Consider the following 15,306-nt stretch of genomic DNA (forward strand, 5'->3'; position numbering starts at 1 on the left):
TTCTGGGAACCATGAGAGTCTGTACAAAATGTTATAGAAATCCATCTAATAGTTGTGGACCAACCAACTGACTGACAGACTGATAGACTGACATTGCCATCCCTAGAGCCATGCTGCTAGCATGGCTAAAAAATATAAATTGGCTGTGTCTGAGACAGCTCACTTACAGGCTCTCTAACTTGTGTATGTTCACTTTGTTGCATTTGAAGGTACTATAGGCTGAAGTTTTGTATATACACCTATCAAATTAGCCCAAATCACAAATTGCAATAGAGAAGAGCATATCATTTTCCCCGGTTGATATGCTGTGGTAAATCTAATTTCCCCTGAGGTTGGTGGAAATTTGTTGCTGTCACTCCTCAATCTCGCTCTGTTCAGGTTTAAACTTATGCTTTTTGGAGTGATGAGGTCAGAGCCTAGACATTAATATTAACTCTACATACTCTCCATTTTCTCAGCATGAAGTTCAAATGGTTCCCCAGTTGTCACTGCAGTATGAAGCACTTAATACAAGAGCCGAAGACCAACATGACAGTATGTGACTCACTGAAATGCATCTATTTGCTCTCAGTAATAGTGTCAATCAGCTGCAGAGGAGGTTGTATGATTCCAATTATGAGTATAGTTTCTAAATACAGTCTGTACATGATGTTCCTATATTGTATGTTAGTTTAAGTCAATGCCAGCACTAATGGACTGCTTTACTCAGAGATGACATGAATGGGCCACAATACGTCCTCCATCTGAGTGCAGAAAAAAAACTATTCATCTTGTATAACATTCCTATACTAGTAAGGAGCATAAAAACTATTTTAAAAAAACTAATCAGAGCATTTTTGGAACACTTGCTACGGTGAAAGGTGGTGATGACTCGAAGGGCAAAAACTTTGGCTGAAAATTTGAAGGACTAATTCTAAAATACGTCACTGTAGCTAAGTGGGGTTTCTAGTAAATTAAGATCCTCACAAGTATAGGACATGTATTTGGATGCAAACTGTATAGATCATGCCCCACTGCGTCTGTCAGTATTTGAAAGGCCTTGGGTGTTAGCTTGTTCTTCCCACATGCACAATTGGCTGCTCTGTGAACAACTGACTTGACAGCAACCAGGAAACTGGCAACCATCTGGCGCCATTGGGGATCCAGGTTCCCCCTACAGCATTCATCAGGAACAGCAGAACTCAGGGGGAAAGCAGAAGCACAAATTAGGATATAACACATAATCTTAAAGGTTCTTGCACTGTTTCAGAATTACTTTTAATTCTGGAGGTAGTTGGTAATCTACACCAAACAACAGCTGTGACTATGAGGTGTTAGTAGTATCAGCTTAATAGTTATGAAAAGCTATTTAACTTTATATTATAACAACTGAACTACAGTAAATGTCCAGCTTCTTATAGTTATGGTAGAACTCAAGATCTTGACACATTAAAAGTACTACAGTGTCTTTTTGCAATTACCCATGTCCGCTCTTGGGAACTTTTTTCTAACATTATCACTGTTTGCTGCTGTGCCTACCTTGCACCAGTGAAGTTCAGAGTGTCTGTCTTAATGTTTTTTGATTTGGTTTCCCCAGCATGGATCCCCCTCCTACAGAGAAGAAAGAGGCTGAGGTGTGATGAGAACTATTAAGGAGCCTGGAGTTGTATAAGGTTGTTGTAAACTTAAAAGTAATGCAAGGTCAGTGCACTGTCACTGCTGTCTGATGAGGAGTAAATATAAATTCCTGACGCCTATCAATCAGTATTGGTGTGAAAATTAAGCTTACTGTGGGTGGCTGAGGGCTCACTGTATTATCTCATCATTTTTTTTAATCAAGGAGATTGACTGAATAATTACTTTCAACAACCTCTATATAACAGAAGTTTTTATTGTTATTATCCAAGTAAAGTGGCTGTTCTGGCATGTGTTGCCCTATAGACATCATCACAAAGAAGCACCTGTTTGTTCCAGTGTTGTGGAAGAATGTCTGACAAGACATCAACAGTGACTATGTTAAAATAGTAGCTGCTATTCACAGTTACAAAAATATTATGTACTCTGCACCACTTACTGCTAGCTTTCAACTAATATATGGAATATGTTTTAAAAAATCAGAACCAAAATTCTAAAATCTTATGGCTGAAATGATACAATAAAAATTCATATTTTGAAAACAAACTTATCTTCATCTTTTTTTCTTCTTTTTGTGTTTTATCACAGCAGGTCACATGATTCATCTTTCTTTACTGCCCCTTGCTGTGAATTGTTTTTCTTAATCTTTTTGCATGATGTCATGGCTAACGCTCAGTGCCAAGTGCAGTGGATTTGGCCAGAGAGTGGACGGGCTAATAATCGCTTGGCAGAATGTTTTTAACTGGGACACATCACTGTGTTTCAGGTGAATGCACACTCAGCAGAAGGGTAAGGGTGAAGGGAAGAAATGGGACACAGCAAAAAAAAAAAAAAAAAAAAAAAAAATCAACTTCAGGCTGCTCTGTATGCATAGCTGACACTTGTTTTCCTGTGGTGTATTCATGAGCTGCAGGAACCTCCAAGAGATGACACTATGGATGAGCTATCAAGTCACGGCAGCTTTTTGGATCCAACCATGTTTGCTTTTAAATCCATTGCTTCAAAAGGAAAGAAAAACAAAACTGCACAACCTTACATTTTGTGAACACCATAATCATTGTTGTTGCCATCCCAACAAATGCCAGCAAAAATAACTAACATTTGAACATCAACATTTTACATTTGAGATAATATGATTTACCCACAGCTGCAGTCTGACCTGTTCATTTCCTCTCAGAAAGGTGTTTCACAATAGAAAGCCTGTGATATAATCCATTTCCTTTGTCTGGTATGTTTCCTTAATGACTGTAATCATGACCTTTTGTGGATCCTACAGCTCTACCTCTTTCCACACAGTGCTCTCCAGCCTCTTGTCTGCACAATAATTTGCTCTTATGAGAATCAGACCTTATTATACCTGAAGGTCACACCATTATCACCTGCAGTCAGAATCCAAATTTTCACATACTGTTACTTCCTCAGACTATGAGAGAGAGATGTGACATTACCATCTTTTCTACTGATGAAACCAAAATACTGGAAACCAGGCACAGATATCCAAGACAGAGATAAAAGCTCACATCTGTAAACAGCAGTAGGTTAAAGATTGAAAATAGATCTTCACAACAGCAGCTATGAAACATATCCACTGTATTTTGGGGAATGTCGCGGCCAGGGAGGCACGCAAGCAAAGAGAGAGGGCTGTGAAGGAAAGAACAAGAGTGTCACATCCATTTGTAACTCCAGCTGTGATGTCAGGATGCTGGCAGGGGCTCACCAACTGCGCGCAGTGACGTTGATTGATGCAGGTGAGTGCCCTGACTTTCTCCCCAAATACTCATCTGTGAAGATCTGTCTGTTGGCGTTCCTTTATGAACCCATTGCTGAAAGTTGGAGACAGTGAAAGATGAGAAATTGGGCCAGCAGGATAGATGAGGGTGACAAAGATAAGAGTAAAGGTGAGAGTGGAGTGAGGAATAAAATAGCAGTGAGTGTGAGAATGAGAAAAAACTCTTTGAGAAGAGTGGTGAAAGGAGAGGAGATGGAGTGGTGTGACCATTCCAGAGAAAGTCAGACAGACAAAAAGAGTACATTATAAAGTTAGTGTTTCTTCTTTCTGGACTTTTTTCTCCCTCTTTTTCCCTCAATTCTATTTAAATATTAAGGGCTTGTAATTAAAAGGTGACAGAGAGGGATGCCACAGGGGGCTCTGGCTTTATTGACCGAGGAGTGACAAAGTATCAGTCGCTGCAACTTGCAGCCTGCATCAGAGGGGAGAGATCGGGGATCTTGAGGCAAGCGTGTCTGGCTGTCGAGATGTTTTCATCTGTTTACGTCCCAGCACGAGCTTGGTCGCCCTCCCGGGGCGCACTGACGGATTTGAGGCAAGAGCCCACCATGGCAGATATGTATTTCTGAGTGTTTATGTATTGCTTAATTTGTTTCTCTCCTCCACATGGGATTGAACTCTTGCTGAGAGATGACTGGCAAACATGAAGGAGGAGGAAAAGTCAGTTTTCAGCACTTTATGGTAGCATGTAGTGCAGTGGCAATTCCCCTGCCACCACAGACAATTCTGCTTTGGAAACAAACAGGGAAATTATGCAGTGCTTAGCCCTCCGTATGTCATCTGAATGCAGAAGTTGTTTATCACTGCCTCTTGAGTGTGTCAGCATCGAATGCACACTTGAAAAGAGTGTACTGTGGTTGTCATGGCCAACTGGTTCTGTGGCTGCTTGACAATAGCCACAGAACCAGATGGTGGCATGTCAGAGGTCAGCACACTTCACCTCCAAACAACAAGCGCAATTATCGATACAGTAATTGCACTCAGGTATTGACTGATGCAGCGACACCTCTGCATGATGAACAAAACAGTTACTGTACCTTGAAATACTCTTGATAAGATAAGAGAAATGCCTGCTCATCCTCAGCTGTACATTCCTCCCCATCAGAGCGGTGCTGTGGGTTATGCCTGAAACAGACAGGGATATTGTATTGGATCCTTACCTTCATTAATCATACATGCCTTTGAGTAAATTCACAGCTCAACAGATTTAATAAGAGATGTGCTGGTAGGCCCAGGCAGTCTATGTGCCTCATATATACCAGTGTAAGAGAGATCATTATGGAAATTCTCAGAGGGAGGTGAACTTTAATAACTGCTCAAAATAAATCAAGAGGCGATATGAAAATTGACAGGCATTTCTCCCCTTCCAGACCTCAGGTAGAGTGTGGAATTGAAACAACACCAAGCGTCAGAACATCTCAAGTAATATTGCTTCTTGAGGGAGATTCTGATTATGCAGGTTAGAATATTATGTGCCACTGCTTTGGGTAATCATGTAGTGCTGCAACCATGCTACTATTGCAATAAATCACAGTTTATGATAATGACTCAGGAGGAAATCATGCACACCTATGCATCCAGAACACAATGTGCGACGTTCATGCATATTCAGCGCAGACACCTCGGTTTGTTCCTCACTTCGCTCGGAACAGAATTCCAGAGCAACATATGTGATTATGTGCAGAGATGTAAATCTGCAGCAGATGACAAAACACAGGTGACCTTTCTTAACAAATCCTTGGTGACCTTAGGGTGTGAATGCAAATTTTAGGATGACTGATACAGTTTCAAAGGGCAGTTGTAGCCACAGACAGAGACTATCTTAGCTCCCAGGATTTCACTAATGTATGTTCAGGTACGTGGTGCAGGTGCCTGTTCTCTCTAAAATGAATGAAAGGGAAATATGTTAATATGTTAAGAAGGGAATGAATATTTTCTGCATTACAAGTGTATTAGATATGTTTCCCACTATGGGAGAATTACATTAAGGACACATAAATACAGAGGAAAGAGGCAGTTTTTTAACCTTCAACAAGTGAAATGGATACACTTGTTTTCAACTCCAGCAGCTCAGCTTAATTTGTGAACTCATGCAAAGATAATTTCTATCATCATTCTGTGAGTGATGTCTCTTATTTAACCATGACCATAGCCTTGCTCTGCTTTGATACTGATCAAATTATTTAATTTGTCTAGCCCAGTCTGTGGGTGGCAATTTGTCAGTATAAATAAAAATGTAAAATGTACATATGATATGTCAGAGTCTCTATCTCTGTATGTACGGAAAAAAAGATGCAATAACATTTTGTATATGCTCAAGTGCAAATATTCAAATGTGCAGGGCAGTGCAGAGGATTCAGAGATGGTTTGTTAGACAAGGCTGAGGATATACAGAGGTCAGAGGACTGAGTTCATCATTCTGATGGCCTGAGGAAAGTAGCTATTTCTTAGTCTCTCTGTGTTTGCCTTGTGGCTACAGAGGCGTTAACAGCAGTGTAGAAGCTGGAATGCTGGGATGGGATGAGAGTAGCGGGTCTTTAGGACCCCCTGAGAGACTCTCAATTTCTTAAACTGTCTGAAGTGATAAAGGTATTGCCTCGCCTTTTTCACCAACCGTCAACTGTCTAAGGTGTGTAGATCCTCTGCTGTGTCCTGTCAAAATCTACAACCAGCTCCTTGGTTTTGCAGACATTCAATAAGAGGTTGTTGGCCTCGCATCGAACCCAACATCCGGGGTTCATTCAGACAACTCACCCGAAGTAGATTATTATTTAAATGTAGAATATGTACAGCATTGGTGTCTGGCATCTAGGCTCTGACTTTGTCACTGCCCACAAGGAAATATTGATCTTACACAGCAGGGAGTGGAAAACGACGATACTAACCTCCAAGAGATAGACTCAAAGTCTGCAGGTGGACACACCATGATCAAATGGCATGTTGGATATATGTTACAGTGAGGGGAGTATGACATATAAGTAGTGCAGCAGCTCAAGTGGGGCTGCCTGAACTAACTCACAGGTGTCGCTTCTCTTGATTTCAGCAGCTGAACTTTGTTGCATATTATACCCTTTTCTCCCTCCCACTGTTGTCTAATAATAATCTAAAGATAAATAATTGGCTTTATTGTAAGCCAAAGTGGATACTTTGCTTTTTCACATGAGAAAATGGCGTATTCAATTTGTGCATTTAATCAGCTGCATTGAAGAGTTCTTGCTCACCTCTCAAAATTGATGAGCTCGAAGGCTGTACTAAGTCTGAAATATTGTATATGCAAAAAAGATTATTTTAAAGCAGTGAAAAGTCTGAGAGTCTCTGTGAATCATCATGTACCTACATGGACTGTTAGTTGATGAAAATGTTGGCTAGAATAACCTTTCTGCTGCTCTGCATTTTTGCTTTAACAAACTGAATACAGAGATGAACTGGCAATTGTGTTTGCCAAGGGTTGTTTTTTTTACAACTTGATGTTTTCGGAATATATTTTCTGCAACAGAAAACTTTCAAAACATACACATTGTCATTTGAGTTTTGCCATATTTTGCAATTAGTCTTGAGACATTTGCCAAAGGAATATTTGTCATTTATTTACAGCAGCTAACTACCACCTGCAGAGGCTGTGTCAGAAAAATACTGGAGGAATAGTAAAGAGATAGTAACATCAGTGAGATTATTAAATCAAGCCACTTGCTACAGCAGCACATAAACAAACCACTCAACTGAAGGTCGAGATTTTTTTTTTTCTGAGTGCGGTGTTTCATCCTCAACCACAGATAAAATGCGAAGCTAGTGATAGCACCACTGCGACTGTGTGGCCTAATTACAAAGTTGAAAAAGGATGGCAAGGACAATGATCATGATGTGGTCATAACTAAGGAGTCAAACTGTTCATGTCAGAGTCATCTTTTCTTTCATCATATCCTTTAACTATTGATTTCTTTTTGGCACTGTTCTGAAAGAATGTTTGCAGTAATTCAATCGATCATTTGAGAGTCACTCATAAAATAAGTATTTATTCCTTCCTCTTCAACTTGAAAGTACAGCTAATAAAAAGCATCCTGACTTGTCACCTTACAACAGGATTTAAAAAGGAAATGAAACATAGTTTTAGTTTGTGACTGCTGAGCCCTCGGGGGATTTGATGGAAGAGCTGACAAGCAGTGACAAACTTCCATGACTGTCCCTGAAGGTGCGGGGGTGAGCATTAAGCAGGCAGAGTGATGGACCCTATTTTAGTCTCTGGGAGCTGATAAGGCCAGGATTCTGAATCACACATTTACAGTCACAGTTACTGAAAAGCAGGGTCACTTCCCTCAGACGAGCTCTTCAGATGGAAATGGGAAGCATGAAGAAAAGAAATGAATTAAGGATGGCTCGTCTTTGTCTCTGTCGGACTAGAATTTCAAGGACTTTTTCCCCCCGATCCTATTCAAGAAATAGACTCTTAATAAAACCTGTCACACCGTCGTGCTGTTTTGAACTTTCACGCTGGTGTTGTAAGTGTTTAACATTCTAAAGAGGCAGAAAGTCTTGATTTAGTGTGGCAATTACATTATTTTATTATTGCTTACTAGCATTTCTCTTTCTGCACCGCAAAATATGGTTACTGTAAAGGAATGGTTAGGAAGCATGTATTGGTACACAACTGCAAAAATCAATACAATTGCAGACTCAAATAATTGTTTTTTTTTGCTGTTCTTTTTTGTTTGTTTCTTTTTTCTAACATTGCAGAATCATTTGGCAGAATTAAATATTCTGATCCCACAACCCAAACCAAATCGTACAGTGTGTATTTGTATCTGTTTACTCTAACTCTTGACATTTTGAATAACAATTGTGCCTGTTTAAGCAAGAAAATATAACACAATTAGTCACACTAATTAATGTCCTTTCTCCAATATGAACATTTAAAGTCTCTGCAGCCTAAATTATTCATTTGCAGCAAATCAAGCTTGTTCGTAATTATTTTCTACAGCTTTGTTGGCTTATTTTTGATACCAGAGTGATTTTTGAACAAGCTCTGGAATAGCAATGAAAAAGTCATTATTTAAGTCAGCATGTCAGTTTTGAAATGACATACTGTAGCTTTATTTTGCACCGAAAATTAATGGAAGAAAGACTATTTAAAATTGCCTGGAGCAGAAGTTGGCTCAAACCGTCTTTGAAAGCATATCTGCTTTTTATTTTGTGTTGCGGTTCTATTCCAGTCAGTCTGTTAAACCAAGAGACCTCAGAAGCATTTCGGAATTTATACTGAACAAGATGAATCATGAGCTTATAAGATTCAATAAAAGAATAGACAAGGAAAAACACCAAAGTACAAGACTGTTTACATAAGACTGAATTACTCATCACATACAGCAGTGAATTTGTTATTATCAGTTCCCTAAGGCCCTATTAAAAAATTATTCAGTGAGTAAACCTTTGACTTTCATCTCCTTCTCTAGTTGTGTTCTTTTTTTTTTTTAAAGGGGCTAGACTATGACCTTGATGCTGCTTTTCCTTCTTTTTTACATCAGAAATCAATGTAGGTAGTGGCACTCAACCTGAATACCATGTCTGAATATCATCTCTTAAATCAAAGAGTTGTCCTAACACTCTATATTTATTTGTGCTCAGCATTGATGGCACCACAGTCATATACCAAAGGAGCCCAAGGTCAAAGAAAGTATCATCTTGCCAATGCAAGAATCCCCCTTCTGATAACAGCAAATACCAAAGCTGGAGAGGCCGCAGACAGAAACCACAACTACAGAGAGAGAGAAACCTCAGTGAACTTTCCCCACACTGAACCAGCCTGAGATTGATTTTCTACACAGATCTCTAAACGGGTGTTACTCTCCTATCTGTAACAGTAATGAATTTCATTATAAGGCAATGGAACACACAGAGAGATGGAGATGCTGGCCGATGGCAGGGGAGAGAGAGAAGGAGAGAAAAAAGAAAGACAGAGGGAGAGGAAGGCGGGGCTGTCATTCAGAGTCTGTATGTCAATACTGACAACTCATCTTCCCTCTGGAGACTGAAATAACAGCCAACTGCAGAGCAATTATAAACGCTGCCTACTGCTTTTCAGCGACCTATATATTCCTCGGTGAATGTCAGTGTCTTACTGTTGTGGAAGTATGTATTGTTACATACATGTAAATAAAGACATACAACTTTCCACTCTACTTTCTTCCTCAACATGTCGTAACCCGGGTGCCTAGTAACCACGGTGACCAAAGACATCCCGAGGCTGTGAGTGTATCCTGGCCTCAGTGAGTCAGGACGCACGATTGGATGACTCATTGCCTTCTTGGGGCTAAAAAAGCCCTTTCATCATTATCTCCCACTCTCCCTAACTCTCTGTCTTTCTCCCCACACGCCCCCTCCTCCTCATTTTGCACTTATCTGCACCTCAGCTCTTCCCAGGTAAATAAAAGTCATTCGGTTTTTTCCCGGACCCCGAGGGAAAGTGTTGTCGTCTGATACTACAGAGAGGTGTCGGGGCATTCTGTTGACTTGCCAGTCGCCTTATTTTCATATCTACTCTACCCTTCTGTTTGGTTGCTAAGGAAGTGAATTGCAGCCCTATCATTTTGTGGTCATTAGTATTCATGAACGGTTGGGTCAGGTACCCCAGGAGTGATTGGCGTTCATGAATAAGCCAAATGCCACCAGAGGACTTGCAGAAAAACGGTTACTCCAGTTTTGTTAAAGATTTCAATCTCAAGTGGACAGTCGCTACAGTGTGTGGCTTGTAATGCTCAGAAGATATTCTAAAGGTTACACTGGTTATTTATTTAGTCTTTATCATTATGGAAATCAATTTCCAGATTTTCACTGCTGGACCAGCCATTCCTACCAAGAACTCTGTCATTATTTATGAATCTCCATTTCCTCCTGAACAAAATTGATTTGGCTCCATTCTCATCGTGTTTCCCCCAGAAATGATTTCCCAGATGGGGCATAATGTCATACAAAAATATTAGGTTAAAACTTAACATGGACTCTGGAGTAATTTTATTTTGAAATAGGTGTTCAATAAATTGGCTCCCTGTTCCACGAGTAGATCAAATATTGTCAGGCTAAACGATTGCTCTTCAAAAGGACACAGTCAGTCTCCATGAATGCTTTATCACACTGTCATGAAACTCTTCCCCTGGTATTAAAGGTATTACATAAACAAGGTAATATTGAAACAAGTTGAAAAACCACTGAGATGATATTCCAAAAAAAATACCTGTTTTTCAAATATCTACAGATCAGGAATAATATTTTAGAAACACAAATGTAATCTTTTTTTCTGGACATGGTCCTATGCTCCATATTTATCATATAATTATTGGCAGATTTAAATAAATATCATGTGTTGCATGCTATAATGATATAACACAGAAATTATCAAAGAGGAATGGAAAAGGATATGTCACAATACCCGATTCAAACCAGCAGCTTAATATTTAGACTACAAGTACAAGTGTATTATGTGCACATATATTATCTCCTCTCTATTGCATTAGCAGCTAAATATTAATAATCTACATGAATTTGGGTAATGTACTCCTTTATGTTTGTGAGTCTACAGATATTCAAAGTCTTTGAAAAAGACAAATGATTTGCCTGCAATTATAATGCCTCTCTGCCCACATTTCTGCATGTTGAAGTTCAGATGGTGAAATGGCTGTGGGCCCGGATAAACCAGTTGGTAAAACACTGGATGAACAAGGGTCCATTGCCTTGAGTCAAACTCAGGGTTTTTGTGTGAAAGTGCAATTACTCTCAGCCTTGGTAAAGAAGCTTCTTCAAATTCTTCTGTTGGTCAGTGGCTCATGTTCCTCCCTCAGCCATAACAAATCCCAACATCTATCCTCCCTTTGTCCCACTGTTTTTAATCCCTCTACTTCACTGCTGTCCTTATCTCCTGTTCTCACTTAGTCACTCTAATCCCGTCGCTCTGTCCTCCCTTTTAGCTTTTCAAGAGTGAATTCCACTTCTCTCTTTTTATTCAGCTCTTGTTCTTTCAGTCTGGTCTTTTGACCTTATGTTCTGCATTTCTCTTCTATATTTTTCTTGTTCTCCCACCCTTGTTTGCTCTCATTCAAACTGTGCTTCCTGACAATGCACTTGGTGTCTCTATCTCGCCCCTTCCTCTCGTTACCATTCTTATCTCTTGTTTATTCATTACTCCTCCACTGCTACTGCTCTCCAATCTGGCACCTCTCCTTCCTTTACCCACTACCTCCCACTGTCCATTTCAGTCCTGACCTTTCCTCCCTTCACCTCAGGCAGCTGCTCTCCCCTCGACCCTCAGCTATGTGCTTTACATATATCTCACTATACTATGCACTTTGTCATCTCTGCCCCACAACCAATACATGTTTAATCCTTGGCTTTAATTTGATCCTAACCAGTTTTCTCTTAAAAAGCCTGACACTACAAACACTGACTCGTCCTCTCAAGTATAGCAGTACAAACACCCACACACTCTGTCCCACTCTCTCTCTCTTTCTATCACGCATACACCCATGCACATGTTGACAGCTTGTCGCCTCGGTGACGTGACTGCACAGAGGTGACACTGCGTATGTCACTCTGACAGCTGGCATTTCACAGCGATCCACTAACTACGGTACTCACAACGCAGACAGGAGATAGATAGAAAGAGATAGAAAGGAGGGGAGAGAGAGAGAGTGAGAGAAAGAGAGAGGAGGATAGTTGTTTAAAGCAAAGATCAGCAAAACAATAAAATAAAACACCACAACAGACGGACAGTTTTGCTTTAATATTTCTGCCCTTATCTTACCCTTGTCCATGAAGATAAAGGTAAACTGCATAAGCTCAGTCTGCTGCTCAGTGCTGTGCTTCACAGTGACATGCAGTATGTTTGAAGGACACTTTGTGACAATTTAGGGATGAGTTTTAAAGCAAATTCTAAGTGGCAAGCTTTGTTAATAAAGCCATATGGTCACTTAAAAGCCTTATCTGTACATTTTTGACCACATAAATTACAAGTGAATTGTAATTGAACAATTATGCACCATATGTGCAGTTAGACAATGTTGTTGGTCGATACCAGTTAGTGGGAGAACAAAAATCTGAGTAAATGTGTTTATATTGCCCTTGATTAAAAAAGCATCATGGCCAAAGTAATGACAGTTCAATGGACACAAAACATGTTTTGCAAATAATCATTGTCACCTGCGCACACCTGTAAATGGATGCTGATATATTCTCTTCTGTTTTGCACCTGAATCCTCTTCCCTGTACCACCTGCAGTGCTAACAGCTGGAGCCGCACACCATACACACAGAACCTGGCTAACATGAGAGGATAGCATACTAAATGCATGATGGCATGGAATCTGTAGGAGAAACCAAAGTGATGTATTCAGTGCTGTTGGCAGCCCAGTCGGAGGTGAGGTGAACAAGCTTAGAGTGTGTGGCATATCCGTGTGGAAGATGAGGAGAGACCACTATATCAAGTCAGAAGGAGGAATGCATTGTGAGGCAGATAGACAAACTCACCTAGATGGTTGTGGCCACTCTGGAGCGTGTCATGGCTTCAAAGGCAGTCAACATACAGTATTTGACAGAGGGACAGGTTAGATCTGCTGGGTGCTCCATTGTCACAAGAGAGGACATTTTGGACTGTTATCACTTAGGAGAACCCTGTAGGGAAGAGATTTACTGTAAGAGGATCGTACAAAGCTGAAGAGCTGTAAAGATGTGCATGTAGAGTATTGGCTATTTGGCTCACCTTCTGCTTAACACTATGGATATACATGACTATTGAGCCTTGTACTGTACACATTCTGTGTAAGAACAGCCATGTTTTGTTAGCTCCTGTTCCTCCATGTCATTACTGTTGGCCATTCAACATAAATAACACACTACTTTGTACAATGGCACTGAATGTTGGCAGTGGATGTAAATCATATTCCCCAGAGCCAGACTTGTATAAATGTAATTTATTGGGACACTGAGCTGCTGTAGATTTATAAAAGATGGCTACACATGCAACTTAAGTTATTGTTCTTGCCATATTGAGAAAATGCTGTCTGTTCTAGTGAAACAGGTAAATCCTAGAGATTTATTGTTTTGATTTGCTATAATTCTGGTGTCCAAATTGGAAAGACATCATAATAACTTATTTTATATATATTTAACTTAATGTTAAAATAAGTAAATATAACATCATAAAAAACTGAGTGCATGTATGGTGAAGGAAATGAGTTTGTTCAATTTACTTTAACCCTCACTTATTGTTTCCTAGAATATGCAATATGCAACCCCATTGCAGTAGATTTTCAGAAGTAGTAGTAGTACAGAAGTACACTTGTGTAATAACCGTCTGGCTTTAACCCTTTCAGGCATGAATTATGACAACGTCAGTCAGGATTTTTTTCCTAAGTGTTTTTATTCCCCTTTAGGCATGAAAAAAATATTTGAACTTCATTTTTTTTGAGCATGCATTTTTCAAGGAGTTTTTAACATGTCCACTCAGGTGGACAGCATGCGTTTCAGTTTTCAACTTTAGGAATATGTATTTAACAAACCAATGAATAAAATTGTATATTATTTGAAAACTATAAAATGATATATATTTTCAAAGCTGTTAAACTAATGTTTTAACATATTTTAACATATTCTAATACTGTTCAATGCAATGCAAAACCACTGAACCTTGTTCCTGACTCCTCAGCTTCTCCCCTCTGTCTTATTGCATTTATTAGCACAGGAGCTACAGATGACTTGAAATGCAGAAGATCCAGACATTCTTTTGAGGTGCCAAGCATTCCCTCAGCATCCTCAGCTCTCTCAGCATTCTTATCCCCCTCAGTATCCTCAGGATCTTCAACCCCTCAGCCCCCTCAGCATCCTCAGCTCCCTCAGTATCCTTAGCCCCCTAAAACTGCAAGTTACATTCTAATAACGTATGTAACGTAAATAACAAAACAGTTACTGCAGATTAAGTATTTTCAAGAACAACAAAGTCACAGTAATAGTATAATTGTAGTTGAAATATTGTCAGCGATGCATGATGTCCAACTTAGTGGACAGATTATTAATCGTCATTTTCTCCCAGCATAAAATCAATACTTGGAAATTTTAACAATTGTATTACTCCTTAGTTGTTACTTGATGTTACAAATTTTTATTTACCTGCAAGGGCCTGCTACCATAGAAGGACTGGCAAGATATTCCTGAACTGCTGAGCGTTTCCGGCCGGCCAGCAGTCATCTTGGTTTTGAGAAATTTCTGTTGCACTTACAAAGGCCGGCCAATGGATAGCAGTGTATGGGATGACACACTAGGATCCACTGTGGTGGCTGATGTGCAACTATACCATCAAAACTATTGACGCACGATATTATCGGCACGTCATCGGTATCGGCTCTAAAATGAAATATCAGCATCTGCGAATTCTGCCGATTATGAGAGGCCGATATGTCGCCTTCTCCTCCGCCTCCAAACTGCACTTCCCTCGACGGACTGTGCCACCCTGGCGGTCCCGGTGCTAGTTGAGAGGCTAGTGAGTGTTAGCTGCAGCATGACCGGAGGGAAGCACAGCCAGCTAGCCTCTGCTAGCCTCCCAGCTAACGTTAGCCCCGGCTCTCCATGTGGATCCAAACAGAGCACCAAGCCCCAGTTTGTTATTCAGGTTTAAGAGGGCAGAAGCAGTGGGTCTGACGGGCAGCTTGAGTGAAGTGGAGCCTGCGGAGGAAGCACCGGAACCGTCATAGTGGTGCAGTCCGTCGAGGAGCTGCTATGTTCGGCTGCATAGATAGGAAACACTACGGCTGACAGGATGTACCACTCTGTGCAAAAAAAAAAAAAAAACCCGTTCATAACGGCGGTTGGCAACCAGCGTATTAAGTGCATTACCGCCACCTTCTGCTCCGGAGTGTGGACCAAAGA

The 15,306-nt window shown here is 40.2% G+C and overlaps 1 long non-coding RNA gene across 1 annotated transcript; it reads right to left on the minus strand.

Annotated features, from left to right (window-relative positions):
• Window positions 1-1,900: 1,900 nt before the first annotated feature.
• Window positions 1,901-14,736, minus strand: LOC122973758. Its single transcript, XR_006400125.1, has 4 exons — window positions 14,551-14,736; window positions 12,913-13,056; window positions 4,441-4,528; window positions 1,901-3,437 (listed from the first exon to the last, which is right to left on the minus strand). It is a non-coding gene; the product is annotated as an uncharacterized LOC122973758 (long non-coding RNA).
• Between the last annotated feature and the right edge of the window lie 570 nt (window positions 14,737-15,306).

This window comes from Thunnus albacares, chromosome 22 (assembly GCF_914725855.1).
Source record: "Thunnus albacares chromosome 22, fThuAlb1.1, whole genome shotgun sequence".
In the NCBI taxonomy this organism is placed as follows: domain Eukaryota; kingdom Metazoa; phylum Chordata; class Actinopteri; order Scombriformes; family Scombridae; genus Thunnus; species Thunnus albacares.